Genomic DNA, 16,718 nt, shown 5'->3' on the forward strand with positions numbered 1-16,718 from the left:
CCTCGACATAAGTCTGGACGTCGGTCAGGTACTTCAGCTGCCAGAAGTTCTGCTGCTGCTGCTCCCACTGCCTCCACTGCTGCTACTTCTACCACTGTTATTATCACTTGTAGTATTGCTGTTTCTACTACTACAGCCAATAGTGATACTGTTGAACCCTTACCAAAATGCTTAATTCCTTTTCGTTTCCTACTGGCATTGGCACGGCTTTCTTCAAAGTGTTAGAATCTCGAGTCAGAACCGTGAGTAGACTAGTGATCAAAAAGTTAGGTCCCTCATTTTTAATGAAGGTTCTTTGTCTGCTAGACTTCATTATAATGTGACTTTGGATTAAATTGGTGGGTACAAAGACTATGGACACCTAGGATGTACCAACAGAGTTGCTGTCATGCCACCGGGCAAGTTGGCCGTGCGGTTAGGAGCGCGGAGAATATGAGCTCGCGTCCGGGAGATAGTGGGTTCGAATCCCACTGTCGGCAGCCCTGAAGATGGTTTTCCACGGTTTCCCATTTTCACACCCGGCAAATGCTGGGGCTGTACCTTAAGGCTACGGCCGCTTCCTTCCCATTCCTAGGCCTTTGCTGTCCCATCGTCGCAATAAGACCTATCTGTGTTGGTGCAATGTAAAGCAACTAGCAAAAAGCTAATCATGCCATGGTGTTCATGGTTAGAGGTCTCCTCAGAAAATGGAAGCAACCTGTTGCTTACTTTTTCTGCAGAGCCACTGTACCCACTAAGAAACTTGGAAGTTTTGATAAAGTATGTCATTTGTGCTTTGCAGAAAACTGGCTTGGAAATGGTGGCAAGTGTGTTCTACCAGGGTCCCACAAATAGCAGGAATGAGTAGCCAGGGGATTCTATGTAAAAAATAAATATGATAAAATTTCAACTTATTCCCCTCCGGCTACTAACAATAATATTAGGCAGGTAAACATTGACTGCAAAAATAGTTTTATCACGAAGAAGACGTAACAAAGTAGTTTGAAGTTCTAGTGTTCTACTGCTCGTTCATAATCACTCGGTTGCTGAGAAGAGCCAGACAGGTTTGTTACGTCCAGCGGAATCGACTGCTTGCATGCTATTCCACGCTAATCCAGACACTCCTCGCGCACGACATTACCGATGTAACTGGTGCAATTATGCTGATAATAATGAAGATTTTTCATTTAAACAGTTTTACAGTGTTTACATTTTAATTTGGAACACATAATGACTGAAATATGTGTAGCCTCTGTAGCTCAGGTGGCAGCGCGGTGGCCTCTCACCGCTGGGTTCCGTGGTTCAAATCCTGGTCACTCCATGTTAGATTTGTGCTGGACAAAGCGGAGACAGGACAGGTTTTTCTCCGGGTACTCTGGTTTTCCCTGTTATCTTTCATTCCAGCAACACTCTCCACTATCGTTTAATCTGTCAGTCATTAATCATTGCCCCAGAGGAGTGCGACAGGCTTTGACAGCCGGCACAATTCCTATCCTCGCCGCAAGATGGGGCCTTATTCATTCCATCCCTGCCCCGGTCACTGACTGGAAAACAGGTTTTAGGTTTTCAGTTACTGAAATATGTATTAATATTATGTAAACCAAGTGAGTTAGGAGCACGCAGCTGTGAGCCTGTATTCGGGAAACAGTAGGTTCGAACCCCACTGTACCGGGCAAGTTGGCCGTGTGGTCAGGGACACGTGGCTGTAAGATTGCATCCCGAATCCGACTGTCAACAGCCATGAAGTTTTTCCGTGGTTTCCCATGTGTCGGTGCGACGTAAAGCACAAAAAAAAAGGAACCCCACTGTCAGCAGCACTGAAGATGGTTTCCATGGTTTTCCATTTTCACACCAGGTAAATGCTGGGGCTGTACTTTAATTAATGGCTGCTTTCTTTTTCCACTCCTAGCACTTTCCTATCCCATCGCCGCCGTAAGACCTATCTGTGTCGGTGCGATGTAAAGCAACTTGAAATATTATGTAACTGGCAGATGTCTAGGTTATGATAGCCGGGCGGTCAGTGAAAGGTCCTAGGGAGAACAGTGTGCATGGGTTAAATATTGTTGAAGACTTGAAATTAAAAAATTTCAATTTGCAAAATCCTAATGATTGGGTATTAAAGATTTTAATTTTGTATTACAAAACACCCAGCATGTAGGCTATACAGTGTGGTCACATATCTGAGAGATCGCGCTCGGGCATTGGTGTGTTCGAGTCCCACTGGCGGCAACATTGAAGATGGTTTCCCTTTTTTCGCAATAGGTCGGCAGATATACTAAGGCCGTACCTTAATTAAGGCCACAGTTGCTTCCTTCTGAGACCCATTCCATCGTTGCCATGAATCGGTGCTATATAAAACTCATCACTAAAAAAAATGAGACATCATTATGAAGCCCATAACATGATTATAATTGTTCATAAAGGTGGAAAACAAGTGTGTTCATGTTCAGTGTTCTAATTCAAAATATGCCAAACATCTGCATGTTTTAGACTCCATTTGTCTTAATTGCATTCATAATGGCTTTTATAAATTCCTGCCATAGAGTTGTATAATCGAACAATTTATTTAAACTTCATGGGACATTTATTATTATTATCAGTAATATTATTATTACTATTAATATTATAAGGAGCATTACGCATATCTGCTGAATGGGAACTGAAAAACTGTGGCGTTATTTTTCAGAACAATGAACGTTTCAAACATGTGGTTTACAGTCCTCATAGTCTGTTCCTTTATATGAACTCATAGTTTCTGTAGAATTGTGTGATAATGATCAAATACTGAAGTGGAAGTGTCATGTAATATTGTCTGGATGAATTTTATAAAAAAGTCAGTTTTGGTTTAAGCATCCATTTCTACCAAACGTATTTTCACTGAAAATTTTGTATTTTGGAAACAATTTCTCACAGAACACAGGGAATATGTTATGCTCTCTCCTCTCTTATTTGCAATTTGTATGCACATCTTCCTCTACAGAAATATGTACTGGTATGTATTCAGTATGCAGGTAACTAAATTAGAATTTGTGAATTTTGTGATGTTGGTAACTCATTTGATGTGATGGTAATAATTGTACAAACTTTCCTTATCACAGTTGTCCCCCTGTGAGTGGGAGCAATAGAATAACACCCATGGCATCCCCTGCCTGATGTAAGAGGCGACTATAAAGGGTCCCATGGGGGCTCCGAGCTTGGGTAGGTGGTCCGTGGAGCCCTTAGTTGAATCCTGGCATTGCTTCCATTTACTTGTGCCAGGCCCCTCACTTTCATCTATCAAAATCCCATCTACCTTGGTCACCACCTGTTATTTTCTGACCCTGACTGTATTACGTATGGAAGCCTAGAGAGTCTTATTTTCACGCCCTTCATGGCCGTGGTCTTTCTTAGGCCAATATCTTCATTTTTTCGTAGTGTTGGCCCCCTTCGATTTCTTCTCTCCGGTTACTAATACATAGAGGATGGTTGCCTAGTTGTACTTCCTCTTGAGATAATAATCACCGCCACCACTCTTATCGTAGTCGGTGCGATAAAACTGAATAAGACATAAATGATCGGAAATTGCATTCTTTATAACTTTTGTTATGTAGTTCTTTTCGATAGGACTGATCATCCAGGGTGAATAAAATTATTTATAGCCTATTTATAGCTTACATTGTAGTGGCATATTCCCCGACATAACATACCAATTTTCATTGAATTCTGTTCAGCCATTTTCTCGTGACAGAAATGACGAAAAATTTACACCACCGGATAGTACGAGTCCCTGCGATTAGTACACCTAGTTGAGAAACGCCATAGGTTTGCATTGCCTGTAAATGGCACCGCAATGTGAGAAACGCCATAGGTGTGTGTTACATGTGCGCATTACATTACCTGTGAGTAGTACCATCCGCGAGTCTACGCTACTTTTGATTGGCATCGCAACATGACAAATACCATGGTTCTACTTTCCTAGCGATAAGTACCATTATGAGGGGCTGATGACCTGGTTTTTGGACCCCTTTAGACTACAAGCATCATCAATTCAGGATTGTGCTTTAGAAGCAGTCCCTTGGTCACTACTGCGTAACGCTAGTTTCTAGGAATGTGGGGCATTACAGTTCGGATCCATTGATTGTTCTAAATTCATATCCATCCATTCATTCTTCATCATGGTGTTTTGAATCCTGGTCAGTAGATGATTTTGGATTTTTAAATTGATATTATATTTTGTCTCATTCTATACCATTAGGGGCCAATGACCTAAATGTTAGGCCCCTTTAAACAACAAGCATCATCATCTTAGGCAATTAGATTTGTGGTGAAGGCGAGACATTTGGTGGACGTGACATATACTAGGAACTGTCCCATCATTCGCCTTACTGCAGGCGAAAGGAAAACCATTCTCAGAACAGCCAGTGGTAGGGAAACAGCCCCTTTCTGTGTCCCAAATGCAGAGGTGTAGAGCCACGGTAGAGCCATGGCGACCCCTCCTCTATTCGGTTGGCTGGTCAGAGTGCAGTGTTGTCAAACCACGGATTAGCCTACTCTGCAACCATTGACACAGATTTCTGCCTTCGATATACAGTAAGTACAAATGGCACTGTATTTGAAGTGAGTTTCCACTGCCTTTGACTGGCATTTTGACTAGGTCACAGCAAAGCCCCTTGCACATGGTAATGTCGCGGAAGGTAGCAGCATATTGTTCATAATACTGTACATAAATTAGCAACCAATTTCTTGGATGTAGATCTTAATAGGTTGAGCTATCTTGTGACGTGGCATGGGAGCATGGGATTGTTTTGTGCTGGATCAGCTGCCATATTATTGTACGTAGATCCTGATGCTACATATTTCTTTCAATTTATTGGAACTCCTCCCCTGCAGATGGACTGAAAGGAAGCATTATTTGTACTTCCTGCATGTTGTAAGAGGGGAACAACCACAGAATCTGTAATCGCTTTCTTGTCTTTTAAGCCCATAAACATATTCATGATACTATCCTTTTCCGTGTAGCAGAGAAATTTACATATATCTTACCGTCACATGAAATAAAACATTTTTAAGTACTGTAAATACAAGGGATGCATACAATTTTGTAGCTTGACATTGTTTATTATCTAAATGCAGATGATTGATTGAATGATAAGTTGTGTTTTGATGCAATATGTAGGAACAGAATACGTGCTATCATGTCTTGGTTTCTTTAAACACTACTCTGCCAGAGACTCGCCATCCTCTAGCAGATACAAAAGAAGTACAAATCTCAATATTCCACAGTGTGTGGCCCTACGTGCCTTATTTGACAGACTGAAAGATGTATCATATAGTAAGTTTCTTGAGATAATACAATGGTGTTGCCATAAGATTTTGACGTGTCAGTGCAACGTTAGACTGCAAAAAGAGAGAAAAGTATTTATTATGTTGTAACTTGACAGTTCCAGTCTTTCTTTCATAAATCAAATGATTTTGTGTTGTATTGTATTGTTTCCTGGCTAATGAATATAAATTCATGATTAAAACTACTGAATGTAACTTAATGAAATTATGATATACTATGATCACAAAAAATTGTGGAAATTTTACACAATTTTTATACCTGTAATACTGTGGATAGTAAGTAGAATATAGCTCCATAAATCAAAAGATCATGTTTAATTTCAATTTACCTTTGAATCCTACAAACTCCCTCCTTAGCATGTGAGTTACCTTTAATCATTTTGGTTCCTGTGTATGGCTTTCTTTCTTACATTGTATTATATTTCCTGCGTAAGTGGCATATCTTGATACTGTTGACTGTTGAGGTTGGCTCTGAGTGCGTTAAAGGGGACCGAGGTACGAGGTGATGTTAGTGTCTATTTCTATCGTAGTTCTTTATCAGAAATAAGGATTGCCAATCCCACTCACCTTCTGGTTACTTCCTTCCTTCCTCCCTCCCTTTGCAAGTTGGCTTATTTTTTCCTCAGCAGAAAACAGCAGCACCGGCCAGTCCAGTTAGTCCCTTCCTTCATGGCTTTGTGAATTAGTAAAAATAAAATTATAATAAGCAGCACAGGCTGGTAAGCTTCTTTTCTCCAGCAAGAAAAAAAAATAATAAATAAATAAATAAATAAATAAATAAATAAATAAATAAATAATAATAATAATAATAATAATAATAATAATAATAATAATAATAATAATAATAATAATAATAATAATAAAAGAGTTAAGATAAAGAAAACTAGCAAATTTGATACAGAAAAGCTGAAAACCAGCAAAAAATTCACTCAGAAACTTCAGTCTTTGGACACAGAAAACTGGGAACAACTGAAAAATGCCATTGTTGAAACGACTGAGGAGACAGTATTGCTAAAGAAACCAAAGAAGCATCCGTGGTGGACTCAAGAATGTGATGAAGCCATAACACAAAGACAAATCGCTTGGCAAAGATGGAATTCCCTGAAGAATCCAGAAAGATATGAAGACTTTCTGGAGGCTAGGAAACATGCAGCAAAAGTGATCCGCCAAGTAAAGCGCACATTTGACAAAAACCAACTGACACAGATCGAGCAGGACTTCAATAAGAATAATACTAGGGATTTCTATAGAACCTTCAAACACAACCTCACCAAGTACACCCCACCAAGTCTACACTTCCGAGATCAAAATGGAGAAGTTGCCTACAACGACAAGGATAACTGCCAAATCTTGGCTAAATATTTTGAATCTCTTCTTAACTGCGAAGAACCAGAATCAGAATTCACCTTTGAAGAATCCAGACATCCCAACCCAGACTCTTCTCCCCCCACAAAAGAGGAAATCAAACAGATAATTACATCATTAAAGAACAACAAAGCACCTGGAGAAGATGCGATAATTGCTGAACTCTGGAAGGCTGCAGGTGAAAAGGCGATCGATAAACTAACTGAGATCATTCACGAGATCTGGGAAACAGAGAAGATCCCAAATGATGGGACAGCAGCCCTGATTCATCCCCTACATAAGAAAGGTGACAAAACAGATGTAAACAACTATCGCGGCATCTCCCTTCTCGCAGTAACATACAAAATTCTCTCCAAAGCCCTTCAAACTCGGGCAGAAGAGCAACTTGATTCACAGTTGGGTGAATACCAAGGAGGCTTTAGAAAAGGACGATCTTGTGCAGAGCAGATCATGAACCTTAAGTCTGTCCTGTCATACCTAAAATCCAGGAATAAGAATATTGTAGTTACTTTTGTTGACTTCCAAAAAGCCTACGACTCCATAGACCGACACACACTCCTCCGCATTCTGAAGGAAATGGGCTTAGACAACAAAACGAGAGCTATCATTCAACAGACCTTAACCAGCACTACGTCCAGGGTGAAATTCAGGGGAGAAATTTCGAACGTCTTTGAAATCAAGACTGGTGTTAGGCAAGGGGATGGACTATCACTGCTTCTCTTCAACTGCGCTCTGGAGAAAATCATTCGGGAATGGCGCAAGGAAGAGGTTGAGAATGGCCTTAGAATAGGATATAAGAAAGATGATCTTATCATAGACTGCCTAGCTTTTGCAGATGACCTAGCGATCTTTTCTGATTCCCTAGATACTGCTGAAAAACAAATTAACCAACTGAGAATCCAAGCAGCAAAAGCTGGCCTCCAAATCTCTTTCCAAAAAACAGAGTTTATAACCAACATCAAGCCAGCCCCCAGAGAGCTCATTGTGGAACAGGGAAAAATCAAGCAGGTGGAAAAGTTTAAGTACTTAGGCGAGTGGATAGTACCTAACAACTCTGAGAAAGAAGCAATCATGTGCAGAATCAACAAGATGGAGGTGGCATATCAGCTGTCTAGGAATGTCTACAACAAAAGATCAGTGTCCATCAACGCCAAGCTTAGGCATTATTGTTCGGTTGTACGCCCGGAAGCACTGTACGCAGCAGAATGCCTTGCAATGAACAGAAAAGGTCTGATGGAGAAGCTAGAAGCTAAAGAAAGAAAAATCCTGAGAAAGATTCTTGGACCAATCAAAGAAAATGGTGAGTACAGGAGACGACACAACAGCGATCTGTACCAGCATATGGAGAGGATAATGGACACGATTCAGAAAAGGAGGATTAATTTTTATGGCCGTATAGCACGCATGAGCACACAGAGACAAACCAAAAGGATCTTTTCCTACTTTCTTAACAAGAAAACCAAGGGACCCTGGTTTATCGAAGTTGAAAAAGACCTTCAAGAAATAGGAATCACACTCGAAGACATCCAGAAACGTCCTCCTCTCCAGAAAAAGCTCCAGGGATACAAAAGGTTCCAAGAAAGGCCAAAGTTAACAGGCAAGAAGTGGACTGATGAAAGGAAGGAGGCTCACAGAACGAGAATGCGTGAGTACTGGGGAAGAATTAAAGCTCAAGGATGCAAACGGTTGAAATAACGTGGTCCACAGCAGGCCGAAACGAAGAAAGAATAATAATAATAATAATAATAATAATAATAATAATAATAATAATAATAATAATAAAGCACAGGCCAACCTTCAAGTGTATCACTGTTCAGAATGAAGTATTTCAAAAAAGGTAAGAGAAAGAGAGGGGAAAAAAATGAATTTATTTAAGAGTGGAGGGAGGACGAGAACCTGGGTACCCGACGTGCTAAACGAATTAAATCGCCCGCCCAGTAATTTTAGTTTACCCTACGACCGCCAGAGGCACTAACATGCAATTCCCAGCAGTCTTTGCGGCAGCCGTTGTGTACAGAAGTTAAAAATAACGTTGAGTGTCAACTCTTGTTATAATTGTCACTATATAATGTATTCAACATTGAAGAATCACAATATGATGTAATGCCAGTAACCAAAAATTGTCTCAAATATTTAATTCCCATTTGAAAGAAATTTGGATCCATTACCAATATTCATTTTTCATGAGTTCTTAAGAAATGTATCATCTAATCAGATGATAAAATGTAATAAAATATTTCCTAATGTGGAGACATGTAAAGTAAGTTGCAATGTTCCTGATACGCAGTACAAATGTAAGTTAGCCTACCGTACTTCATTATGTCATTATTTATATTATTGTAGAGCACATCTTTAAAATATTTTCAATGCTTCAGTTTGCTTTTTGCTTCTCACTATTATTTTCTTTATATTATAGGCTAGTGTTCCAAAGGACTTTTTTGTGGTTTGACAATTAGTAGTCTGATATTGATGTTGATTCCCATGGGGAACCTGAACTAGTAGTCTTGCGCTGTGTTTGGATCTCATTTGTAATCAGTCTACTTTTGAGTCTGTAGGCTGTGGATGATCATGTGTGTACAGTATAGTGTTCTACTTTTAATGCTTGCTTTTAAATGGTGGTGTTTTGAATTAAAACAGTTTATTGTTAATGGAAATGGTGGGTAAGTTTTTGTAGAGGTCAATGTAGAAGCAGTTAGCTTGCAAAGTTGACTATGAGCTTTTAAGCTGTGCATAATATTTATATTTTTTAAAGTTAAGAACAGCTAATTTTGAGTTCATGTTGATAATTTTTATTGTTATTTGTACATATAGTTAATTAGAAGAAATTGCGCTTAAGTTGAGCGTAGTACTGTCGCCAGTTACTCTTCTCAGAGTTTACAGTTTTTCTGGCTTACAATTCTTGTTTTTATTATCCACTCAATTCAATACATAAAATGCTTATTGTGTCTAAAGGGACATTACAATACAACCGTTAATTGGGACATGTTTCGCTCGCTATATCGAGCATCTTCAGCCATCTTTTATACGATTTTCTCAAGGTTGAGTCATACATTAAACCTTCGAGCAGCTTTAGTCGACCTTTTTGTGCCTGTGGCGCTAGGCCTAAGTGTTGGACTCCAGCTGTCGTTGGCATTAGTATATTTCATGCCACATCTTAGGGAATGGGAGTATGATTTCATCTGATCAATCTTCCATGATTTTGAATGGTCATAGTCGATTACTATTACCGGCTTCTTCTTGGTCTGCTCTAGTTTGAACTTCCTTTTCTTCATCACCTTGAACAGTCCTTAGCATCAGTACATCCTGTTTATACTGTCGGGTTTGAAACTACTGGTGGTACTTCCTACTTCTCATTTATTTTCACTTGTAGATTCACGAGGTAAATACTCAACTGAAACATCACTAAATAATGACACATCCTTTTCACTCATATCAATATATTTATTGAGATCTTTTTGATATAATTTTGTTCCTCTGACATGAATCATTCTTACCAGTCTGCTGGAAGGGAAAAATCATGGGGAAGAAAGGAGAGGGTGACCTATAATTTTGTTCCTCCAGCTTGAATCTTTCTCACCAATCTACTGGAAGGGAAAATCACGGGGAAGAAAGTCAGAGGACGACCAAGGAAAGAATTCCTTCAAGACTTGGCACAGTCTTCATTATGGTTCTTGTTATAAAATGAAACGAGAAGCTGAGGACAGAGAAGAATGGTTGCATAGACAAGGCATTTCCTTTAGACACGGATGACGTGAACTGCATACAACTCGCGTGGCGTGCTTAATAAGTAGGCCTATTGTTTCTGGGGCTGCGCGAGTTGTGTATGGTTCACACAGAATATCAGGAACCTGATACCACACTTCACTTCTGTCCTGCTTAACAAGGATACTAAAGACAATATAAAGATGAAACTATGAAGGACTTACAGGCTGCATCTCTTTTTCTAACATGGGTAAAAATTGACACCTAGTCACAACATGTTTCTAATGTTATAAGGAGGTATAAATTAATGAAATCATACTTGGAAAGAGTGTCAGATGAGAGATGTGTTCATTGCAATGCCCAGGAACCCACCATCCCACCCCCAGAAGTGCATTTACTTTTATAACCTAATGAAGAGCATTACATGCCATTTTCTATTGCTGCAGTAGCTACTTGCATTCCTATTGGCCAGTGTAAAGTGGTACGTGGCTTCATTCCCGTCTATCATGATAATTAGATTCTTTTACCAACTCCGGTACAATTAAAGCAGACCTGACCAATAGTCTTGTCCAGCCCTTACCGTAACCAATCCAGACCAGTGGTGTTTGTGCAAAAAAGTAGAGGCTTAAGGCCGCTTTGCGGCTCTTAAACTGCATGATTATGCCCCAGACCTCCTTTGCTTGTCCCCATATCACTGATCCAGACCAATGGCACGTCCACACAGCAAGAAAAAACAATGTATGGCAAAGTGTGTAACAAAGCGTCTCAACTCTTGACCTGCTCCTTGCCAGTCTTTGTAGATCATTGCATCCGTGGAGGAAAATTCACTCCATGTGTCTCTTCTTTGTCCTTAATTTCTTTATAAAATGTACATAACTCGATGTACATGGTAGCATCAAGTGATAACGAAGATCTGCTACGTAGAATGGTTCACAAGTTAACTCATATACAAGCCTTGAAGGTGTGTGTTTTGAGACACATAGTGAATTTTTTCAGAAACATTGTCTTCACTTTCTCCAGTTGCATTAGTTGTTTCATTTTCAATGTGGCCAGACAATTTCCAGACCATATGTGACAATGGGTGAGACTTTCAAGTCTATAATAGTTTTAATGCTGTTTTGATAGAAAGTTTATACAGATTCTTTTGTCATTTGTGGCTTTAATTGCTATATTTATCCTGTCATTGATGTGGGCAGAGAAGACATTACCCCTAGATTTTAGCATGATGCCCAAATATTTGAAACTCGATACATTCTTCAGAGGTTTTCCGTGAATGTAAAACTCTGAAGCTTTTACACCCATTCCAAAGGTCTTTGAAAATGTATTTTCTTATCCTCATTTAAGTGAAGTTTTCTTCTGACCACTTCACCAGCACATTAACAGACACATTTTTTTGCAGGCCTCGCCTTTGGGCCAGATCTGACAGGCCACCTGCCAGGCGTGACCTTCAGAGATCCGGCGTGCTGCTCACCATCAACTGTGACACCAAGTCTGTTGTGTTGTGCAACATAATCTGTCAACATTCCAGACCCTCCCGTTATTGGTATGATCCCTTTGTTCTCGACAGGCCAAGCCTCATCTGCTGGCCTTTCAAACTAGTTTGAAATCCTTGCCGGTCGGGTCTGCCGTAATTAGAACTGTGCAATGGACATCAAAGCAGACATTGTCCAGAGGGAAAAAAAATGCTGTTGCGGCAGTTGGAATGTGTATTTTGCTATATGTTGAATCATGCAAACAGAAAAATCGATCGAAGTGAATGAAATCATGGATAGGAGAGTGAGACAGCTTTAGTCACATGAGTCTGATGCAGCACCTGAGGTAAAATGAACCGGACGATTACAAGAATTATTTGCGAATGGACCACAGCGATTATGATATGCTGTAGGTAAGCATGTACCCGGCGAGTTGGCCATGCGGTCAGGGGCACGCAGCTGTGAGCTTGCAACCGGGAGATAGTGGGCTTGAATCCCACTGTCGGCAGCCCTGAAGATGTTTTTCCGTGGTTTCCCATTTTCACACCAGGTAAATGCTGGGCCTGTACCTTAATTAAGCCCATGGCCACTTCCTTCCAACTCCTAGGCCTTTCCTATCCTATCGTCACCATAAGACCTATCTGTGTTGGTGTGACGTAAAGCCACTAATAAAAAAATGACTTGTTTTGCATACCTATTACTGGAGAACAGTCTAGTTGAAAGCATATTTACTGTGGATATTGTAGCTTCTAAGCTGAAGAAGGAGGAAAGGAGGATACTGAAGAACGCTTGATTGCGACACTGCGACACCTCACGTTTTAATTGTCAAAGACACGGCCGTGCCTTTATATACTCCATGCTTTCCTTACAAGAAGCTTGATCTGTGAGGCGAGGTCTTTCTGTTGAGGCGCTGACAACAGGTCTCGTCTGTAGCAGATAACGCTTCAAACTGATCTCGCTCACTTACGAGCAGTCCCAGCCTGTCGGAACCCATCACAAAAGGCCTCGTCTATCACAATTCCTTTCCATGTATGGCCAGCTATTGTCTGTTGTAGTTCCGTGCTGGATCTTGGGGTGAGAATTATATTGTCTGCATAAAAAATCTCATGATTTGTATGATATCAGCCAATTGGCCGTGCGGTTAGGAGCGCGCAGCTGTGAGCTTGCATCCAGGAGATAGTGGGTTCCAGCCCCACTGTTGGCAGCCCTGAAGATGGTTTTCTGTGGTTTCCCATTTTTACATCAGGCAAATGCTGAGGCTGTGCCTTAATTAAAGCCACTTCCTTCTCACTCCTGGCCTCTTCCTGTGCCATAAGACCTGTCTGTGTGGGTGCGACGTAAAGTAATTTGTAAAAAATTAGCTTCATAATTCTATATATCCATCTCACCTTCAGCATTCTTCTGTAACACTACATTTTAAAATCTTTTATTCTCTTTCTTTCTGAACTAGTTATCATCCATTTTTCATTTCCATACAGTGCCACTCCAGACGAAAGTCTTCAAAACTATCTTTGTTTCCTATATCAGTGTTCGAAGGGAGCAAATTTCTTAAGAAAGGCTGTCCTTGCTTGTGCTAGTCTGCATTTTATGTCCTTACTTCTGCCATCATTAGTTATTCTACTACCCAAGTAACAGTATTTACCTACTTTAAGACTTCATTTCCTAATCCAATTTTCCTGCATCGCCAGACTTCATTCGATTGCACTCCATTACTTTTGTTTTGGACTCCTCCAATACTGTGTCCATACCATTCAGCAGTTTCTCTAGATCTTTTACAGACTCAGATAAAATAACAATATCCTTAGCAAATCTCAGAGTTTTATTTCCTGTCCTTGGATTGTGATTCCATTTCCAAATTCCTCTTTGATTTACTTTAGTGCATTTTCTATATATGGTAGTAGTTGATCTTTTCAAACAATAAAAGTAAGTTTAAGTGTTCAACTTACTTTTATTATACTGTATGTTTGGGAAGGATCAACTACTTCTCACACAATCTTGAGTGTGACAAGGAAACAGTGTAAGGCAAAACTAAAGCCTGTTGTAAACGGTCAGTGTTTTGTCAAATTTAAGACTTCACAAGAAATTTCAATACTTCAAAAGTTTACTTGTCACATCGCTTGCAGTGACTGACAAATCTTGTGAGGTCTTCAAAAGTCTTGAAAGCGAATTAGAACATGTTCTGTTTGATCAAATAATTGTAAAATTTAGTATGTGCAATGTAAGTTTTATAACATTATAATGGACTTGAAATGTCACAAATCTTATGTGGAATACCTTGTAGAGGGGAGAGTGGAATCAGAGGTAAGGCTTTTTGCGGATGATGTTATTCTCTATAGAGTGATAAATAAGTTACAAGATTGTGAGCAACTGCAACGTGACCTCGAAAATGTTGTGAGATGGACAGCAGGCAATGGTATGTTGATGTTCCGAGCTGTCAGCGGAGAGATGGCGTGGAATGACATTAGTAGACGAATAGGTTTGAATGGCGTTTATAAAAGTAGAAAAGATCACAATATGAAGATAAAGTTGGAATTCAAGAGGACAAACTGGGGCAAATATTCATTTATAGGAAGGGGAGTTAGGGATTGGAATAACTTACCAAGGGAGATGTTCAATAAATTTCCAATTTCTTTGAAATCATTCAGGAAAAGGCTAGGAAAGCAACAGATAGGGAATCTGCCACCTGGGCGACTGCCCTAAATGCAGATCAGTATTGATTGGATTGATTGGATATAACTGGTTAGACGATCGCTCACTGTATGTACGTGTAAAACTTCGTCCCGTTTCTTGATGCGGGATCGGGGATAAGGTGAGATAAATTTATATAGTATGTCTTTATGACCGGATGCCCTTCCTGATGCCAACATCATGTGAGGAGTTAATGAAGATGAAATTAATGATGATGATGTGAAAAAAATGATATGTTCACTGCGACAGCCAGGGACCCACCTGCTAGGCTACAGAAGAATGTTTACTACATACATACATACATTATCATTATAGACTGTTATGCCTTTCAGCGTTCAGTCTGCAAGCCTCTGAGAATTTACTAAACGTCACCACAATCCTCAATTTGCAACTAGTGTTGTGGCCTCATTTAGTTCTATACCTCTTATCTTTAAATCGTTAGAAACAGAGTCTAACCATCGTCGTCTTGGTCTCCCTCTACTTCTCTTACCCTCCATAACAGAGTCCATTATTCTCCTAGGTAACCTGTCCTCCTCCATTCGCCTCACATGACCCCACCACCGAAGCCGGTTTATGCGTACAGCTTCATCCATTGAGTTAATTCCTAAATTAACATTTACATCCGAGTTCCGAGTTCCCTCCTGCCATTGTTCCCACCTGTTTGTACCAGCAATCATTCTTGTTACTTCTAACTTATGAATAAGATATCCTGAGTCCACCCAGCTTTCGCTCCCGTAAAGCAAAGTTGGTCTGAAAACAGACCGATGTAAAGATAGTTTCATCTGGGAGCTGACTTCCTTCTTACAGAATACTGCTGATCACAACTGCAAGCTCACTGCATTAGCTTTACTACACCTTGATTTAATTTCACGTACTATATTACCATCCTGGGATAACACACAACCTAAATACTTGAAATTATCGACCTGTTCTAGCTTTGTATCACCAATCTGACATTCAATTCTGTTGAATTTCTTACCTACTGACATCAATTTAGTCTTCGAGAGGCTAATTTCCATACCATACTCATTGCACCTATTTTCAAGTTCCAAGATGTTAGACTGCAGGCTTTCGGCACAGTCTGCCATTAAGACCAAGTCGTCAGCATAGGCCAAACTGCTTACTACATTTCCACCTAACTGAATCCCTCCCTGCCATTTTATACCTTTCAGCATATGATCCATGTAAACTACAAACAGCAAAGGTGAAAGATTACAGCCTTGTCTAACTCCTGTAAGTACCCTGAACCAAGAACTAATTCAACCGTCAATTCTCACTGAAGCCCAATTGTCAACATAAATGCCTTTGATTGATTTTAATAATCTATCTTTAATTCCATAGTCCCCCAGTATAGCGAACATCGTTTTCCTTGGTACCCTGTCATATGCTTTCACTAGATCTACGAAACACAAACACAACTGCCTATTCCTCTCGTAGCATTTTTCAATTACCTGGCGCATACTGAAAATCTGATCCTGACAGCCTCTCTGTGGTCTGAAACCACACTGGTTTTCATCCAATTTCCTCTCAACGACTGATCGCACCCTCCCTTCCAAGATGCCAGTGAATACTTTGCCTGGTATACTAATCAATGAGATACCTCGATAGTTATTGCAATCCTTCCTGTTCCCTTGCTTATAAATAGGTGCAATTACTGCTTTTGTCCAATCAGAAGGTACCTTACCAACACTCCACGCTAATTTTACTACTCTATGAAGCCATTTCATCCCTGCCTTCCCACTATACTTCACCATTTCAGGTCTAATTTCATCTATTCCTGCTGCTTTATGATAATGGAGTTTATTGACCATCCTTTCCACTTTCTCTAGCATAATTTCACCAACATCATTTTCCTCCTCCTCATGAGCTTGGCTGTTCGCAACACCACAAGTATGATTTCCTTTTACATTGAGAAGGTGTTCAAAATATTCCCTCCACCTCTCCAGTGATTCCCTGGGATCTATTATGAGTTCACCTGAATTACTCAAAACACTGTTCATTTCCTTTTTCCCTCCCTTACTAAGATTCTTTATTACTGTCCAGAAAGGTTTCCCTGCTGCTTGACCTAGCCTTTCCAGGTTATTACCAAAATCTTCCCATGACTTCTTTTTGGATTCAACAACTATTTGTTTCGCTCTGTTTCTTTCATCTACGTACCAATCCCTGTCTGCTTCGGCCCTTGTTTGGAGC

The 16,718-nt window shown here is 40.0% G+C and overlaps 1 protein-coding gene across 1 annotated transcript in view; it reads right to left on the reverse strand.

Moving 5' to 3' along the window:
- Positions 1-16,718, reverse strand: part of LOC136858689 (A disintegrin and metalloproteinase with thrombospondin motifs 12) — a 477,582-nt gene that overhangs the window by 423,378 nt on the left and 37,486 nt on the right. The window lies entirely within an intron of this gene.

Source organism: Anabrus simplex, chromosome 1 (genome assembly GCF_040414725.1).
Source record: "Anabrus simplex isolate iqAnaSimp1 chromosome 1, ASM4041472v1, whole genome shotgun sequence".
NCBI classification, from domain to species: domain Eukaryota; kingdom Metazoa; phylum Arthropoda; class Insecta; order Orthoptera; family Tettigoniidae; genus Anabrus; species Anabrus simplex.